The sequence below is a fragment of the Pezoporus occidentalis genome, unplaced genomic scaffold (genome assembly GCF_034315485.1).
Source record: "Pezoporus occidentalis ecotype Australia unplaced genomic scaffold, CSIRO_AGI_Poc_V1 ctg4, whole genome shotgun sequence".
NCBI classification, from domain to species: Eukaryota; Metazoa; Chordata; class Aves; order Psittaciformes; family Psittacidae; genus Pezoporus; species Pezoporus occidentalis.
Window position 1 is genome coordinate 5,660,792 of NW_026915724.1, and position 7,056 is coordinate 5,667,847.

Genomic DNA, 7,056 nt, shown 5'->3' on the forward strand with positions numbered 1-7,056 from the left:
GATACCCTTCGCTCCCTGCACCAAAGCCGCACATGGCTCTGCCGGTCCCTAGCACAGATGCTGCTCCGCGCCCCCCTGCGCGCTGCTCCGCTGCCCCAGAGCCTGCATCCCGCGGCTTACAGAGGCGCCCCGCAAGATAAGGAGCCGTTATCGAACGAGCATTCCTAGCTACCGGCTGCGCGATGCGCAAAGAACAATCCTCTCGATTACAATATTAGAAAATATATTTATTTCCCATTAATCGACTTTACATGGTTCAGCCCAGGAAAGCGAGAGGTCGAGTAGCCACTAACCTTGAAAAAACACCACGGCTGCCGCACCGCCCCGGGACCCGCCACGGCCCCGTTACCTGCTGCTGACAGCTGCCCCGTCCCGTGGCAGCGGCATCTCCTCTCCACCGGGCTGAGCCGTTCGTTCCGACAGTTCTATTTAGTCTCGGTTTCCGTAGGTGAGTACAGGCTGTCGAGCTCTTTATTGCTTTGTCTCTCCCCCTTTTTAAAACTCTAATTTATTGCTGTTAATTTTATTATTAACGTTATTATTATGTTATATTCTAGCGAGATCTTTCATGCTGCCTTGAGGATCCGCTCTTGGCATTCACCGCGTGCCTTAATTGTATGACATTAAATCAAGGTCCGCTGTGAACACGGAGAGTCAGAGCCTTGGAGCTCTCTCTCTCTCTCTCTCTCTCTCTCATTCTGGAAGCAGAATAGCAACTGATCCCCGAAAAAAAAACGGTAATTTGCCTCCGCCCTAGTCCCAGCCTGGCCTGGGCTGCATGTAATTCCTGCTTGAGTTTTCTTACTAGCCCGTCTGTTGTTTGCAATGCCCAGGAAGCTGTTAAATATGAATTTAATTGATTTTTTTAAAAGAAATTAAAAAGAGAGGAAGAAGTTAAGCTTGTGCCTATTGCACAGTTCCAGGAGACTACTTTAATTTCGCCAGCGTCTTCGCGTGATTTTAAAGGCAGGAGTTGGCTCTCCCCGACTCGACGTCTGTGATTTGGCATCCCTGGCTGGGAGGGACTGTGTCTTTCCGGCTGCCCCAGTCCTGCGGCTCCGCCGGATGGCGGGCGGGGGGAGCCCGCACCCCCAGAGCATCGCAGCTCCTCTCGGCCGGGGGGGGAGCAAGGGGCAGAAGGGGTCTTTCGGCGGTGAAAAATGAAAGGGCAGGACGTGTCATCTTTCTTTGTAAAGCGGAAAAAAATTCAGCTCACTCGCACCTGCCCCTTTCCCGGGAGGGTCTGGGCAGCCCATCTGGCCTGCACTGAATGGGGCAAGTGAGGAAATGAGGGGTGAAGTCATTACAATAATCATAATAATAATAAAAAAAATCATCCTGACCTTTTTTTTTTTTTTTTTTTTTTAAATTGTTACTACGCCTACTGCCATCTTTCACGGCTCAGGACGGGGACCATTCCTTTTCGGTGCCTATGGCACAGAGTAGAGGAGCGGAGCGGCCATGCACCATGCATCGCCCTAGGGCTGAACCCCGGCCAGACCCTGGGAAACGGGCGGGCTGACCTCGACTGCTGTCTCTGCCCCAGGGGCCGGGAGAGAGAGAGGAGGCAAAGCAGGGTGCGCAGCGGCGGCTGCCGGGTTCCGGCGAAGAGCTGGCCTTCCTGGGGACTTCTCCCGTGGCTTGCCGGGGCATCCTGAGGCAAGCTGGTCAGGGGGCTCCGGCCCCTCCCGGCACCGCAGCTCTTGCCTGCGGCCGCCTGGAAAACAGACAAAGCGAGAGCGTTAGAGGGGCAGGCGGGGAGGGAAGGAAGGCAGGCGGGAAGGGAAAGGAAGGCAGGCGGGGAGGGAAGGGAAAGGAAGGCAAGGAGGGAAGGGCGCCGGGAGACCGCACGCCGCTCGGTTGTCAATGACAAAAGGGAGAGAGGGGGGAATCAGAGCAGGGGAAGGGCGGGGAGGAAAGGGGAAGGGGAGGAAGGGAAGGAGGAGAAGGGAAGGAGGAGAAGGGAAGGGAAAGGGGGGCCACACGAACTGACGCGAAGCTGGGGCCGGCCAGACCCGAGCCTCTGGACTGCTCACTCCGCAACCGAGGAGGCACAAGACAGAACGCCCCTCATCGCAGCGCCAGGGCGAGCCGGTACCTGGGTCTCTGCAGCGCGGTGGGAACCGGCCAGCCGCGGGTAACCGCAGACAGCAACCTCCTTGCCCGCCTCTGCAAAATCCCCCAAGGGCAAAAGTAGGGGGAAGCTTAAAATTATAATATATTTAAAAACAATTTAAAAGAAAAAAATTAAGGGGGGGGGGGCGCAGTTCTTCCTTCTTTCTCGGCTTGAAGAACGCAAGACAGCAAAGTGCGAAATCCATGGGGAGAAATCCAAGCATCCAAATAAAAATAAGTACTATCAACCCGCTCCAAACACTTTAAAAATCGTAATAAAAACCAAAACAGTCAAACCTGCCGAGGGCTGGCGGCTCCTCCACCCAGCCGGAGCTACGGAGCGCAGCGAGGAGAGCCCTGTTAGCTGCTTTTGGGGGGTAGGAAGCGGTCCGGTCTCTCAGCCTCGCTTGCTGCTCCAGAATTAGGGATTAATGCCTCTCCAGCCAAACAAATAAGGCATCTGCCTTCCGTACAAGAGGATTACACGGGGTTGCTGACGTCACCAGCCAGGCAGATGTTGGCTCCCAAAGTCCTGATCATCTCCCGTGTCCTTGAAACCCGGCACAATCCCAGCCCAGCGCCGCCCGGCCGGGTCCCTGCAAGGTCGAGGCGGACCTGCTCGGAGGGGACCCCGCCGAGCTGCTTTCTCCCAAAACGTCCTCTCGCATCGTCTGAAGAGAAAGGTGTGAAAAAACGATCCCAGCAGAAAGTTCAACCCTCCCCCTTCCCTCCGGCTCCTCTCCCCCCACTTTCCCCCGCCTTCCTCCCACCTCCCCAACCTCAATGTCACATGAATCTGTACAGTCATAGAGAGGAAGAGGAGGCCGCTCCCGGCTCACCCAGAGGCCACCCTCCCCTCACAGCAGCCGACCCCTCCTCACTGCGGCACCGTCGCTCCCCCTGTCTCCGCGCCTCCTTAACCTCCGACCCGGCCCACTCTGGACCCCAGCACAAGGCTGAGAGAGCTGTAGGGCCGGCCCCCTGAGGGCTTTGTTCCCGTTATGCCCGTCCCGGGGGTGAGCAGCGGGCAGAAGCTGGCCGTGAGGGGAAAACCATCTCCCGCGGCCGCAGAGCTATGCGGAAGCCCTGCGGCAGGCAGCATCTCGGGTGGGCAGCAAGCCGAACCGGGCCAGCGCAGGCAGAGAGCGCGGAGGTCGCTCAAGGCCTCTCTTGCCTTGGGGAGCCGGCGGGAGGCACAAAATAGGGCTTTTTTCGTGGCTAAAGGACTTGGAAGTTGCGTTTGTGCAATTCTTAGGTGGAAGCACAGCGGTTTGTCACTCCTGGAGCTCAGCTCTGAGTTTCATGATGGGTATTCTAGAACTGTGGGGTGGGTTGGAAGTGCTGCAAAGTGCATCTGAAAGGGGAATCCAATTAGAAGCGTGATCAAAATAAATAATAAATAAAAAAGAAATTTGCCTGGGACCCATGGTTGTTGCCTTTGCTGTGGCATAAAGTCCATGACTCATCATTGCTAGTCGCTTTGCATCAAACAATGGTTTCTGTCATCTCGATACTGCAGAAAGGCAAACTAAATGATGTGACATAATACAGCGGGATGAAGAAGAAGGATTCGCCAGCACCTAGGCTTCTGTTGATGTTGTTGTTGTTCAAAGAAGCTGTTTTATAGATCTGTTCCATATTATCCTTGTCTGTCAAAGTGGCATTTAATTTTTCCAATTGTGGAACTTGGTCACTGATAAAATCAATTTAATTTACACCACTGTCATTCATCTGATCCGAGCAGGAGACTTATTTTTGGCTCGGAGTTGAGGGGGAAAAAGCAACCGTATGCAGAAGGGAGAGATCCATTTGCTGCTTTTGTGAGCAGTGAGAAATCACTAGCAAGGCATTTTAATAGAGTTTGTTCTCATGCTGGAGAATTGTAAACGCAATTTCTCAAGTCTTTCGTGTGTAAACTTGAGCAGCCACACGGAAGGAAAAACAAGAAAGGCAGGCCAGATCAGTTCCCCTCCGTTTTGGGGGTCGGCACCCTGATTCACGCCCTTTTCTCCCCAGGGTGATCTCTAGTCGGGCCCCGGCCACGCACACGGCCCCTGTCCATGGTGCTGACCAGCCGGCGGCTGAACAGCACTGCTCTCCGCGGTGTGCGCGCCCCTCCGCGCCCCTCCGCGCCCGCGCTGCCAGCTGCCGGAGAGGCCAGGGAGCGCGCCGGCCCTTCCAGGACACTTCCAAATCCGCCTGTGCTTTATTAGTATCTAATATTTAAAAAAAAAAAAAATCAGCATTTAGAAGGAGGAGAGGCAGGGTGCACAGGAATTTCCTTTCTCAGGTTTTATTTCATAGCTCTCCTGTTTCAAAGTGCTTTTAATCCCTGACGCCTGGGAAAGCCCATATGATAATGAAAAGTGGTTAATATCGGGCAACGGTCTTTAAACCTTGGACTTTCATTTGTTTTCTTTAACAGATTAATGTGAAAATTCAGGGGCGGTTTTCAGTATCTGAGTACCTGCCTATCAGCTCACCTGAAAAGAACTGACAACATTCCAAACTATTTTTTTTCATTGCATGCTATAGCAGGAACAATTTCCACACAGTGACTAAATACACTCTAAAATCACACATTATGTGTACACGACCTCTTTGCGAGCCTAATGTTCTTTCTTGCTATGTGGCTACATCTGTAGGCACATACATACACACTCTCTCACATACACATACATGTATGTATACATAAAGTTTAAATAATTTAGCGGAAAATTCAGACCATCACTCAGCGGTTCACAAGTTTTTTCTCAGATGATCTTTCCCCTCCCCTCTTTGGCTAGCGTCGCCCCTTTTTAGCATGTTAAAGCAAGAACAAGTCTTGGATTATTATTTCTTTCGTCCCCCTCTTCTCATAACCTACTCCCCTGAGTTGAATAACGCGGGTTAAGAGCAGCTGAAATAGCCGCTCCAATGCAAGAAGCTCTGAATGCAGCAGCTTTAGGGATTGTGCACTAGCCCTGCAAGGAGAAATGTGTGGGCTCTCTTAAACGTGAGGTACTGCCGGCAGGGGAAAAGGCAGAGCTGCAGCCATTCACACTTCGTGGGCTGGGAGACTTCTTTCAAAGGAGTCCTGAAGTATTTAGGATTTGGGGGAAAACCCTTGTACCGGAAGAAAATGGCCTAAACACAATAGGACTCGCCATTTTCTCCTTCCAAAGCACAAAGCAGCTCCGCGGCTTCAGCACCACACAAAGAAAGCCCGGACTCTCTGAATTCTCTTACATTTTCCCCCACGATTTCAAAAGCCTTCCCCTCTAGCCGATCAGCTTTCCCAGGAGTGCTCACACAGAAAGAAAGAAAGAAAGGAGGAAGGGGAGGGGGAGAAAAGCGACCAGGCTAGGCGAAAGGGAGACAGTTTTGATCTTAGTTTATTTAAATCAAATCCTGCCAGGAAAAAGTACCGCTATCACATGTACACTTGAGGAGGGGGGGAGGAAGGAATTCCCCCAAACCAGCTAGAAAGCTGGTTTGACCACCACATTCCTTCAAGCTGGATGGACTCGCGTTGCACCACAGAAACTCGAGCAGGGCCACGCTGCCCAAGGATAAGAGTGTACACACAGGGGCGTGCACACCTCCGTGACAGGAAAAAAAAAAAAAAGAAAAAGATAAAATGCATTTTCAGCCCATCTGAAGCCACATAATTGATGTCGAATATAGCCGTCTGCCCCCCGCTTCGCCAGCACCCGGCATTCCCCCGCGCCCGCGGGAGCTCCGAGCCTCCGGCAGCTGCCCTGCAGCCGCGCTCGGCTCTGCACGGCGCGGCTCGGCACGGCATGGCTCTGCTCGGCTCCGCTCAGCTCAGCAGCCCGTAGCACTCCCTCCCTTGGCTTTTATTTTCTTATTCAAGTAACTCAGCAGAAGACTGATAAAGAACGGGTGATATTTGAAAGTAATAATAATAATAATGAAAAAAAAGAGATAGTGGGAACAACAAAGAACCAAACCAAACCCAAACATCCCCAACCTAAACTGCAACAGCCTCTCACTATCCCTATGAAATGCAGCAAGAAATTTTGTACTTACAGCCAGCGCTAAAGTGAGCAATCCTCACCCCAGCGTGTTTTTTATTTTCCTTTTCTTTTTTCTTTTTCTTTCTTTTCATATATGTATTTTTTTGTCTGCTTTTTTTTTTTAAGTACTTTTTTGTTCCCATCGTCCGTGGCTCGAAGTGGATGCAGGCAAAACCGGCCTGTTAGCAGGAATGAAAATAAGAGTGATTTCATTGTGTAAATGCAGCGAAGAGACAAGATGCTGGGTTTTTCTTCATACTTTCTGCTTGGGAACCAGTAGCTCTCAGCACAGGAAAGCAGGACTGTGTGAGTCTCCCCCTCCTCTCTCTCTCTCACACACACAGACACATGAACACGCACACACACACATACACACTTACTTTCCTTCTTCTTCCTTTTTTTTTTTTTTTTTTTTTTCAAAAGAGGGCAGGTCGTTCCCTGAATCCCAATGAGTTAAGTCAGTCACTTTCCTTCGCATGCATCACAGCCTCCTTAGAGCTGCAGGCACAAAAGAGCATTTAGCTGCCTCCAATTTGTGTAGAAGGCCTGGCCTTAATTTGCTTTTTTATTTTTTGGGGGAGGGCGTTTGGTTATGTGTTTTTTTATAAAGTATATTTAGATCATGTATTTTACGTATTATAAAAATACCATGTCCCCAACTTTGACGATTGAGCCACTAATTGTAACCTTTTAATTAAATTCCTGAACTTACATGCATACTTAGCTAGTCTGCAGGAGCTTCACAAGAAATGGATGCACAGTATTTCTAAGCTGGGCAGACCTGCACCCTGTTTCCTGCAAAGGTCAGGGCTGTACAATCCACAATTACTTTCCAATGAAGTCTTCAATCAACAAAATCTCCTTGAAAGGATTACAGGCCTTTAAAAATAAAGCTTCAATCTTAAATATACGTGGTGGCATA

At 50.8% G+C, this 7,056-nt stretch overlaps 1 long non-coding RNA gene across 1 annotated transcript; it reads right to left on the reverse strand.

Moving 5' to 3' along the window:
• Positions 1-703: 703 nt before the first annotated feature.
• LOC134171256 (uncharacterized) lies at positions 704-6,715 on the reverse strand. The gene is made up of 3 exons (XR_009967562.1): positions 6,148-6,715; positions 2,413-2,711; positions 704-1,717 (listed from the first exon to the last, which is right to left on the reverse strand). It is a non-coding gene; the product is annotated as an uncharacterized LOC134171256 (long non-coding RNA).
• Between the last annotated feature and the right edge of the window lie 341 nt (positions 6,716-7,056).